Raw genomic sequence first — 12,368 nt, 5'->3', positions numbered from 1 at the left:
GGATTTCATATAGGTTGATGTCCCAAAGCCTACTGATGCCGCACAGGTTGATGCTTGGCAAAAGAAGACAGTAAAGTGTCGAAGGATTCTGTTGGAGGGCGTGAAGGATCACATTGTGTCCAGCCTACATGGAAAGGCTTCTCCATACTTGATGTGGAAAGCGTTGACAGATCTATTCCAAAGCAAGAGCAATCAGAGGAAGCTGGCGCTCAAGGATAAACTCAAAAACATCAAATGTGAGAAGGGAGACAGTATGCCCAAGTATCTTACGAAGTTCACTCAGTGCAGAGATGAGTTGCGAAGTGTGGGGGTGACTGTCGATGATGAGGACTTGGTGATCTTGGCTCTCCTTGGTCTTCCGAAGGGTGGGAATTCCTATCAGGACTCTGTCAATGGTCGGGAAAAATTGCCAGGATGGGAAAGACTTTGGTCGGATCTTGTGCAGGAGGAGATGAGGAAGAATACCAGGGACCGATCTTCATCAAAGGGACCTGATGAAGAAAATTGTGCTTTGGCTGCCAAAGAAAAGAAGGGGAAGAGCAATAAAGCTTCTCAGTCTGGAGCGAAAGGCAAGAAGTAGGGCATGTCCAAGGTGAAGTGTTTTCACTGTCACCAGCACGGACACTATGCAACTAATTGTCCGCAGAAGAAGAAGAACAAGCAAGCTGTTGGATCTACAGCAGGAGAGGCTCTAGCCTCACAGTTTGAACTTGATTTTTCATTAATCGCATGCTTGGTTTCAAGTGTGATGGGATCGGTGTGGTTCTTGGACAGTGGTGCGTCTTTTCACATGACAGGAGATCGAGATTTGTTTTCTGATCTGGAGGACAAAGATCTTGGAGTGCACATCGAGATGGGCAATGATGGTAGATACAGTGCGACTGGTATCGGTACCATTTCCTTTGAGAGGGAGTCTGGTAAACCCTTCGTATTGAAGGAAGTGATGCATGTTCCAGGATTGAAGAAGAATCTTATCTCTATGTCGATGTTAGAAGACAAGGGATATGATGTTGTTTTCAGTGAGGGAAAGGCTTTCCTACGCAGCAAGACAACTGGAGAAACCCGGAAGATAGGGGTTCGAGTGAGGAACCTTTATCAGTTGCATGTAGATGGATGTGTAGCAATGGCATGCAAGGTAGAAGGATTGGTGAGCCAGGATGATGGCGAGCTGTGGCACAGGATATTTGGTCACCTTCACCATGGAGCCTTGAAGATACTGTAGCAGATCACTACAGGACTTCCTAAAGGCACTCTTGCGCAGTCAGATCAGTGCAAGGGGTGTACTTTGGGAAATTTTGTGAAAGCCACCTTTCACGAGAAGGATAGTCGCACCACGACAATCCTTGAGAGAATTCACACAGACGTGTGTGGACCTTTCTCAGTAGCTTCAACAGCAAAACACTGGTATTATGTGATTTTTGTTGATGATTTCTCTCGTAAGTGTTGGATCTTCTTCATGCAGAAGAAGAGCGAGACATACTCAAAGTTCTGTGAGTTCAAAGCACTGGTCGAGAAGGATTCGGGGAAGAAGGTGAAGGCTCTTAGGAGCGACAATGGTGGTGAATATATCTATGCCGAGTTCAAGGATTTCTGCAAGACAGAAGGGATTCAAAGAGAGCTCATAGCTCCCCATAACCCACAGCAGAACGGGGTTGCTGAGCGGAAGAACAGAATGATCGTGGGTGCTGCACGGGCGATGTTGCATGATCAGGGCCTACCCCTTCACTTGTGGGCGGAAGCATGCAATACATCATTTTATGTGCAGAACCGTTGTCCTCACTGGATACTTGGCACGAGTACACCCAAGGAGGCTTATTCTGGTAAGCAGCATGATCTTTCTCATTTGAGGATTTTTGGTGCTAACGTTTACATGCATGTGACAAAGTATGCCAGGAAGAAGTTGGAGCCAACCGCAAAGGTTGGGATATTTGTGGGGTACACTGATACACCCCACAACTATCGTGTGTATTTTCCAAACAGTGGTAAGACTGTTGTGTGATGGGATATAAAATTTCAGGAGGAGAAAGCCATGAAGTGTTTGCTTGAGAGGGAGCTATAATTGCATGCAGATGAGGAGCTATTAGTTCCTAAAGATGAGCTTCAGGACGTGGATCAGCCACAGGACGAGGTTCATGGAGTGGAAGAGACCACTCATGTAGCACCAACCATCAGAGGGCGAACGTGCTCGATAGAAGCTAAGCGACTGGCTCAAGATGCAGAGAAAGTTGTAGGACCACCTACAGCCCAACGCAGGCAGATACAGTCACCTGATCGGTACACTGGATAAATGGATCTTATGAGCAAATGTGTTGTGACTGAGCCATCCTCTTTCGAGGAATCTGTGGAGGATCCCGCATGGGTAGATGCCATGGTGGAAGAGTATGATTCAATTGTCAGAAACAGTGCATGGGAGATTGTTCCTAGACCGAAAGGGAAATCAATGGTAGGTTTGAGATGGATCTACAAAGTTAAGCAGGTAGCTGATGGGAGTGTGGAGAAGTACAAGGCAAGATTTGTTGCCCAAGGCTTTTCACAAATAGAGGGGATCGATTATGAGGAGACCTTTGCACCTGTCACAAGGTATTCTTCCATACGGACAATTCTTACTCTCTCAGCGCAGATGGGGTGGCACATTCATCAGATGGATGTGAAGACCGCGTTCCTCAATGGAGTCATTGAGGAGGAGGTGTACATTGAGCAGCCCGAAGGTTTTGAGATCTTCAACAGCGAGTCGCATGTGTCCAGGCTCAAGAGAGCACTGTATGGGTTGCAACAAGCACCACATGCTTGGTACACATGGATAGACTGCTATTTCACCGGACTTGGATTCTCCAAGATAACCTATACCAAATTGTGGTGGAGGGTAAGTTGCTTATCATTGTACTTTATGTAGATAATTTGATTCTAACGAGTGATGAGATGTTGATACTTTCATGCAAGGATGATCTTGCTAAGGAGTTTGAGATGAAGGATTTGGGCCTCCTTCTTTATTTCTTGGGATTGGAAATTTGGCAGCACAGTGATGGACTATTTGTTTCTCAGGGTAAGTATGCTCGGGAGATATTGGAGAAGTTCAACATGAATGGCTGCAAACCTATTGATACTCCTCTTCCTGGAGGTTGGAGGAAGGAGGATGCCACTTCGGCAGAAGAAGTGGATGCCACTGTTTATCGACAGTTGGTGGGGTCGCTTATGTATCTGTTCAATACACAACCCGATATATGCTATGCTGTTAACCAGCTTTCACAAGCTATGGTTAAGCCTACCAAGCTCTTATGGAAGGCGAGCAAGCATGTATTGTGTTATTTGAGAGACACATCGGGATATGGATCTTGGTACAGACAGGAGGATGTAGATTGGGCAGGGAGCTCAACGGACGACATCAGGTACCATCATATCAGAGATTGTGTGCAGCGGAGAATCATGTTACTTTCATACATTCCAACGGAGGATCAGGATGCTGATATCTTGACGAAGGCACTCACCAGGAGCAAATTCGAATACCACGAGGTAGGATAGGGGTTGCTGATAATCCATATCTTGTTGAGAGGGAGTGTTGATAATGCAACAAGATGATGGAGCTTAGTGGAAAGGAGTCGCCTTCACTAGGTGGGCCCGCAGACAAATTATGGCGCAAAGTCTATTTTTAGACTATGTCTATTTTTAGACATATGGATCATGGTCTATGAGTTGCAAGATGTTGTTTATGGATGATTGGTCATGTTGGGAAAATTAGATGGACTTCTATTTCTGGTTCACAGCAGTGTGATCAAAGTCTATTTTTAGACTGCCAGGCTAAAAATAGAAAAGTCAATTATTATTGTCTCATAATAATATTTAGACTATAAATTTTATCTTATCCTCTTGGAGCACTTCAGTTTGAGCTACAGAGGTGGCACATGCAACTGCCAAAAGTAAATACGCTTTTCTTATGATTCAGTTGAGCTATTGCATGCAGGACATCAGTTAGAACTCATGCATGTGAGTTCTGTGGAGTTGGATGTGGAGTTGATGGAGTTGTGTTCAGTTTGACTTTGTTAAACTAGTTGTAATTAGTCTAACTGAAAATAGACTAGTGATGAGTGATGTGAATTAATTGATTAAATTAATTCACTAATTATAAACTCATAATGCAACTGAAGAATACATCAGTTAAATCAGTGCATGTACAGTTCAGTGGAGACAGGTGTTAGAGGTTGAGACTACTATCAGTTGTGACTATAGTTGTGCATGAGATCTTGCACAAGCAATGTATTGAGTATGCCCATGATGATTGCCCAGTATATGCCCAGTGAAATAGCCTGTGCTCACGTGATTTCCAGTGTGAGTGATTCTCAGCAGGTATTGTGCAATAGAGGCAGGCAAAGCAGTGGAGGAGATTTGAACCTGTGACTTGTTCGGATCTGAGCTAGTTTTGTGTGTAACAGGTGGAGATAGTACTGAGTACTTGTGAGGAGTATTGTACTATGTAATGTTACATGTTCTCAATCATTAATATACAGATAGTGTGGGGTTTTCAGCTGTAAGCTTTCCCCATGTTACATACTGTGTTAATGTGTGCATGCGATTGATGTTTCATTGTTTTCGATGCTGCTAAATTGTTGATCAATGTAGAGGAGGTTATGTATTATGCATGTATTCCGCAATAGTGTATAATCGGGATAATCTCTATTGAATATGTGTTTGTTATTCAAAATTTCTACACTAATCTCCAAAGTAGGTTTGTGGTTACCTCGGTGATTTCTTTCTTGAGGAATTTCTGAGTGATAATGGCTTGAACCACTGATTCAGAAAGAGTTGAGGAAGTTGTTAGATGCTCAGATCATTTTCAAAGTGTGATATTTGACATGGGCCTCAAATTTGGTCTTGATGAGAAAGAAGTCTGGGAAAATACGCACGTGTGTGGATTTCTGAAATATGAATCATCCCTCGTACAGGGAGAATTATCTAGTGTCATCAATGGAATGGATTCTACAAGCAGTATCGAAGTCTGAAATGTTTTCCTTGCTCAATGGCTTTTTAGGTTATAACCATGTTCTGGTGTCAGAACCTAATAGACATAAAATAACCTTTCGAACTAAGTGGGGTATGTTTTCTTTTAAAAGAATGTAATTTTGACTTATCAACATAGGTGAAAATTTCCAATGTGCGATGGAAATCACATTTCGTGGTTTGATTGGAGAAAGCATAGTGGCCTATCTAGATGACATAATGGTGTTTTTGAAAAGAAAATCTGACCACTTACACCATTTGAAGCAAATTTTCAAGCGATGTCGCAAATACGGGATATAGCTTAATACCAAGAGGAGAATTTTCATAGTGTTTGAGGCAAATATCTTGGGCCATATCATCTCAAAGAGTGGGATTAAGGTGGACCCTGAAAGGGTTAGAATCATTACTCATATTCCCTTCCCAATGAACAAGAAAGCAATGCAGTCCTTCTTGGGGAAAATTAATTTCCTCCACAAATTCATCTCTAACTACGCATAGATAGTGAAACCTATACAAGAGATGATAAAGAAGGATGCGATATACAAGTGGGATAAAAGGGAAAACGATTCATTTTCCCGTATAAAGCAATAAATCGTAGAAGCACTAGCATTGTATAGTCCAGACTCTAGCAGATTTCCTGCTCTATACTTTTGCTTCTGATACTTTTCTTATTGTCATTATTACACAAAAAGATGATCAGAATAACGAGTGGCCCATATCATATATGTGTTTCAACTTGCAATGACCTTAACTTAATTACCCCACCATCGATAAACAAGCATACTCAGTCTACAAGGTGGTAAAACACTTTCGGCCTTATATTTTGAAAAATCATTGTATTACGTGCCACACCCAACTGTCAGATTGTTTTTTATTCAACAAGAGATGGAAGAAATAAGAGTGAACTGGATGACTGGATTACAAGAGTACTATCTTGAGTTTGAACCAGTTCACACTATCAAGGGTCATGGTTTGTGCTAGCTAGCAGCAAAAGTAAAAAATGCACCACAATATAACTCTTCTAGATGGGAGTAGGATATTTAAATGTACAATATCGAACAAGTTGTTAATGTTAGTAAGTTCTACCTGTCACCAGTGATAAAATATGCTTTTACCAAGTTTTGTTAGGGGTCTCAAGTCAAATTTTATCATTTCATTAGGTTTCAAAATAAAATTTGGTCACTGGCTATTGTGTCTAGGTCATTGTTGCTCCCTTCACATACTCATGGTCTTCATCACTCATCATGATCATTGTCTTCTTCAAGGTATCATATCTTATTCAAGTGTCTTGGGTCATGAAATGGTTAAATTCCTCATTTTAGGTTATGGTCTAGGGTTTCACTCCATGTGTCATCATGATACCATATGTCAAAACAAAAAACATGTCTATCATGTGAGTCAGTGGGTAAAGGGAGTTAGCAACTTAGGGAAAGAAAAATAAAGATAAAGGTAATGTTTTATTTCAAATAAGACAATGTTGGAGTACACTCCCTCGTCTCATCATTTTTCAAAGGGACATATGATGTCATGCCACTACCAAAGCAAAGATAAAATTTCAAGCTACAAAGCAACATCCAAAGAATTAGAAGGGTTTCATTTCAGCATTCACAAGTTTAAGCATCTCCTTGGCAAGTAAGTAAACATCTGGCACCTCTTATGCATCCTTCATTTTGAAGAACTCAGTAAAAATCCATATCCTAGGGTTTCGTTGTGCTTGTGGTCTCCAAATGCTTTTGCTTCATTGCAAGTGAGAAAAAACCTAGTTTATGTTCCATAACCCCCCAAACATACCTTATATACCCCTCACGACCATTTCCCACACCCATTCCCTCAATTTCCCCTCATTTTCCCTAAACCCTAGCTCAATGTTGTGTTTTTGCAAATTTCTAGGCTAAGACAGTGTTTTGGACCTTTTCACACCTTTCCCTCACTCTTTTTAAGAAATTCCACCTCCCTACACTCCCTAACATCTATCCCTACCCCCAAAAATTTTCCCAAGTATTTAGATACCCTTAAACCCCTTCATCTCCCTCAATTTGCAAAACAACGCCTTTTCTCTTTGAGGCCATTTGTTACACATAGGGATAGTTTTGTTTCAAAATATGCTTCTGACCAAATGGAGAATAATTTTACAAAATTGAAAGAAATTGTTTTTAACCACAAACAAAGGAACAAAAACCTCCTTCATTTTATGCACAGGTGTTATTATTTTGGAGAAATTCCCAAAATACAGTTGCTACGGGAGAGTTGCTCAGTATTTTAGTGACCAACTACAAACATCAATTTTGAAAAAATGGGAAATTATTTTTGAAAAATGGAGGAGGTTTTTGTTCATGATATTCCAAGATACAAAAACCTCTCTCATGTTTCACACAGGTATCATAGATTGGGAGATAATATTTCCTCATTTCAACCTATTTGTCTGAATGTACAATGTTCTATTTTAGTCACCTTTTGCAGAGAAGATTGTTGCCAATCAAACATGATTATTGGAAAACGGGAGGAGCTCATTGTTCAAAAAATTCCAAAGAAAAAAAACCTCTCTAATATTTGAAAAATTATTTATTTTTATAGAGGTATCGCTCCACCTTTCAGCCCTATTTTCGTAGAAATTTGGAAATTTTGGGAACAGTCACCCTGCTAAAAGCGTAGCGTGGGCCAAGTTGCGCTTTTTCTAGAGAGCTTCAAATGGCAAAAAATATACATGGTTGGATATATTTTGACTGCTACATCAACTTTAGACACTTGGCAGCCCAATTCATTGACTTTTACAAGGTGAAAATGGCCAAAAACCACCTAAAAACACCTCTCTCGCCTGTTTTTGGAGGCCACATTATGTTTTTTGACTAGTCTTGGGAGAATTGATTTTTTAGGGGCTATACTTGATAATTTTCAATGCTTGAGGATTCCATTGTGTATCATAAAAAAATATATTTCCAATTAGCTATCATGAGCTTAGTTTGGAGTTCAAGAAGGCCTCCAAAAGTGGCTTGCACTCTCACGTTACACTTTTTGCACTCCACGTTGTGCTTTTTCCAGGAAGCTAGTTCTTCATCATTTCAACATAGTTTGACTTTTTCACTTATGTAATGATGTAATTGAGTAACCCTAGTGTAAATATGATGTAATAGTGGGTTATTAGTCTTTGTAAGTGGTTTTGATGTAAATTTTGCCTCATTTATGAGAGTGGTTGGAGTCAAGTTAATTGAAGAAGTTGTTTTTAACTTCCCTAGACATTAGGGTTTGGTTAGAACATCTCATGGAGCAGTTTCTAGAGTCAAGGATTTGACCCCTGAGAGTGGGGAGATGTTGTTTTGGTCATTATGTATCATTTTATTAGTCATACGACTGGTTGGACATGAGAGGAGAGAACTGTTGTAGCTTGTATTTGGATATTTTCTGGAAATCAAAGGATACAGTTTGCATCTATTATCTAGGAATTCATGTGCAGTAAGTTTGTGATGTTGTTTTTTCTCTGTTATCACTTTATATGAAAGATATTCATCTTCTCTTTCCATTTATCAATTCTTCAATGGTTTTCCTTACAGTTTATAAACAGAATTCTTTTCATAAGGCTCTGATTTGATGGAAAAATCATTATGTGCTACTTTCTTTCTTTCCTAATGAATTCATGTTTCATGCTCATTAAGACCTTTAGCTTCTTCTGAAAAATAAAATACACCAACAAACCCTAAGATCCATCACAAAAATGTTTCTTTCTTGCTCCTTTATATCTTTTTTTTTGTAACCCTTTGATCCTATTGACCTAGCTACCTGGTTTTTCTCCCTTATCCAACAAGAAAACCCTAAATTTTCCAAAACCTACCTGAGCCTAGCTATCTAGCCTAAAATCCTTTATATTCTAGTCATCTCTTGGCTATGATTTCATAGAGAGAACCCTCTCTGGTTGGTTGGGCTAACTACCAAGCTAAAAGCTAGATCTATGGTTACCTCCAATGATCTCCTTATCAGCCTGGGACATTATGGAGGATAACATTTTGGTGTCGTTGCCGAGGAAATGAGAGATTGTATCTTCCCTAGGAAAGAATGATAAGGATCAGATCTTATTTCTTATGGTGGACAGCGGTTAGACACATATGAAGGTTGAAATCATTCACCTGGCGACTCCAAATCAGTTTCAAATTTAATTCAAAGACTCCACTAGAGGATGAACCATTCCAACAAAAAAATGAAAGGACAATATGGGAAGATCACATATTCAAATTGGAATTTCATCCAAGATATAATATGCTTTATTGTAAATTATCTATTCTCTTTTCCTGAGAATGTCGCGAAGATTTTACAAAGTATACAATATTCGAGAAAAGATACCAGGCCTGCATTTGATTCATTTCCTTTGAAGATTGTGAATATAAATTTTGATCTTGATCAAGACCCTTCTTCCAAATCTTATGATGACCATCTTCAACTTGATGAGCCTCAAGAGATCAAGACTAATCCTATAGATTTTGTACATACTCCTATACCTTGTAAAATTCCAAATAGATACAAGCCACTCATCTTACCTCTTATACTCCACGATTTCCCTAAAAATTATTACAAATATCTTCCCACGTTTGATGGAGAATATGGTAACATCACAGCTGAAAAACACATTTAGAGTTTTGAAAATTTTCTCGACTTTTTTGAGATTGAAGAAGATGATGTCAATATCACGATTTTTGCTTTATCTTTGCAAGGCAAAGCCAAGAAATGGTTTAAGAACTTACCAACTGCAATCATTTTTGATTTCCATCAGTTTGTGAAAGTCCTCCTTGATAGATGGGTGATCAAGAGTAATCCTTTTCTGATTTTAGAAGAATATATTCAGTTGGAAAGACAACCAGGAAAAACAGTGCAACACTTTTCAGTGAGGTTCAATCAAGTATACCATTCAATGTTTGTTGATATAAAATCGCCTCCCATTTTAGCTCTCTTACACTACCCAGATGCCTTTGACCTAGAAATGGAATTTCAATTGAGAGAAAGGGATCCTACAATGCTCAAAGAAATGCAGGACAGTGCAATAGCCGTGGAAGCTAATTTGTTGGTCAAAAGATCAAAGTTGAAAGAAGAAGCAAGGGATAACATAGAGAAGAAACACCTAACATCTTCAGAAGTGAAGCTCGACATTTTGGTAAGCATAATGGAAGAAATGATGCAAAATATCATCATGAGAGATGAACTTGTTGTTAAAAAACACCATGTCCCACTTATTGCAAAAGAAGAAGAGGTTGTTGACCCTAACCATTATGTTGCTAATTTCAGTTACCATAGATCAGAAAGTGATTGTTTTATGTATTCATTTATGGACAATCATGAAGATGGATTTGTAGATCAACCCATGGAGGATCAATCTCCTGATCTAATGTGTATGTTTGATTTCATTCCTTATAATGATGAGTTACCCAAGTATTATTAGTATGATGATGATTATGTTGTTGAAATAGAGGCTGACTCTACAAGGCAATCAATGACATGTTTTTGGGAGGAAGAATTTTCATTACAACAGCTCAGATGTAGCACTCAACCTATATATATCAATCCTGGTAGCAATGAACAGAATCCAAAAAATTTCAAATCTGGTGAAAGGTATTTGTGGATGATATCTATAATCAAAGTCCTCTCAAGTTTTCCTTGATCCAATAGCTGATTTTGTGGATGATATCTATAATCAAAGTCCTTCTCCATTAGTTAACTATGAGCTTCAAAACAAATATGACACGAATTTGATCAGGCAGTTGGATTCATTGTCATGTTCAACAGGAATCTGTTACAAAGTACATCCAAAAATTTGCATTCTACATCTGTTTCGCTTGAGAATGATAAACTTCATTTTATAAAACAACCAATGTCTAAAAAGGAAGAAGCTTATTGTCTCCTTGTTGATCATCAAGAAAAGGTATCATTCACGATTTTCAAGATCATTTTGTTAAGTTGTTGCAGTCATCAAGGGAGATGAGTTTTATTATATCTATGTATCATGCACACATGTTCAGTGGACACTTGGAGTGGCCTAGAATTTGTTTTTTCTACCTGCTCAAGGAAAGTATGAGCAGAATTCAAATAAGTATCCATTTGTTGGATTGGTTACACTGGAGGGATCATTACACAAGATTGTGTATATATGTCTTCAACAGGTGGGCGGTTATCATCAGGATTTAAAGCCTTAAGTGAAGGCCCTAATATCTTAATGGTCTGTTGCCATAAGTAAGTTCAGTTAGCTTGTTTTGTTTATTATTTTTCAAAGTCAGTTAGTAAGTCAGTTTTCAATTTGAGTTTAGTCTTTGCATTTTGACTCCATGCCTAATGAATAAGGATACTTGGTCTACGGTGTTCTTAACACCTCCAAAGATTTGTCATCCCCAGCTGGAGCCAATGTTAGTGTCAGTCAGTTATGCCTATCACTAGTGATCAATTATGCTTTTACCAAGTTTTGTTAGGGGTCTCAAGTCAAATTTTATCATTTCATTAGGTTTCAAAATAAAATTTGGTCACTAGTTGTTGTGTTTAGGTCATTATTGCTCCCTTCACTTACTTATGGTCTTCATCACTCATCATGGTCATTGTCTTATTCGAGGTATCATATCTTCATTCAAGTGTCTTGGGTCATGAAATGGTTAAATTCCTCATTTTAGGTCATGGTCTAGGGTTTCACACCATGTGTCATCATGATACCATATGTCAAAACAAAAAACATGTCCATCATGTGAGTCAGTGGGTAAATGGAGTTAGCATATTAGGGAAGCCAAAATAAAGGTAAAGGTAATATTTTATTTCAAATAAGAAAATTATGCAGTACACTACCTCGTCTCATCATTTCTCAAAGGGACATATGATGTCATGCCACTACTAAAGAAAATATCAACTTTCAAGCTATTAAGGACCATCCAAAGCATCAAAAGGGTTTCATTTCAACATTCATAGGTTTAAGCATCTCCTTCGAAATTAAGTAAACATCTGGCACCTCTTATGCATCCTTCATTTTGAACAACTCAATAAAAATGCCTCTCCTAGGGTTTCGTTGTGCTTGTGGTCTCCAAATGCTTTTGCTTCATTGCAGTGAGAAAAATCCTAGTTTTTATGTTCCATAACCCCCCATGCATACCTTATATACCCCTCCCAACCATTTCCCATACCCATTCCCTTCATTTCCCCTCATTTTCCCTAAACCCTAGCTCAATGTTGTGTTTTTGCAAATTTCTAGGCTAAGACTGTGTTTTGGACTTTTTCACACCTTTCCCTCACTCTTTTAAGGAAATTCCACCTCCCTAGACTCCCTAAAATCTATCCCTACCCCCAAAAAATTTCTGATAATTTAGACACCCTTAAACCCCTTCATCTCCCTTCATTTGCAAAATAGTCCCTTTTCTCTT

Source organism: Pinus tabuliformis, chromosome 2_2, assembly GCF_031772625.1.
Source record: "Pinus tabuliformis cultivar Carrire ecotype Pingquan chromosome 2_2, CPIR1, whole genome shotgun sequence".
NCBI classification, from domain to species: Eukaryota; Viridiplantae; Streptophyta; class Pinopsida; order Pinales; family Pinaceae; genus Pinus; species Pinus tabuliformis.
The sequence above is the reverse complement of the archived record's forward strand: the minus strand, read 5'-3'. Positions refer to the sequence as shown.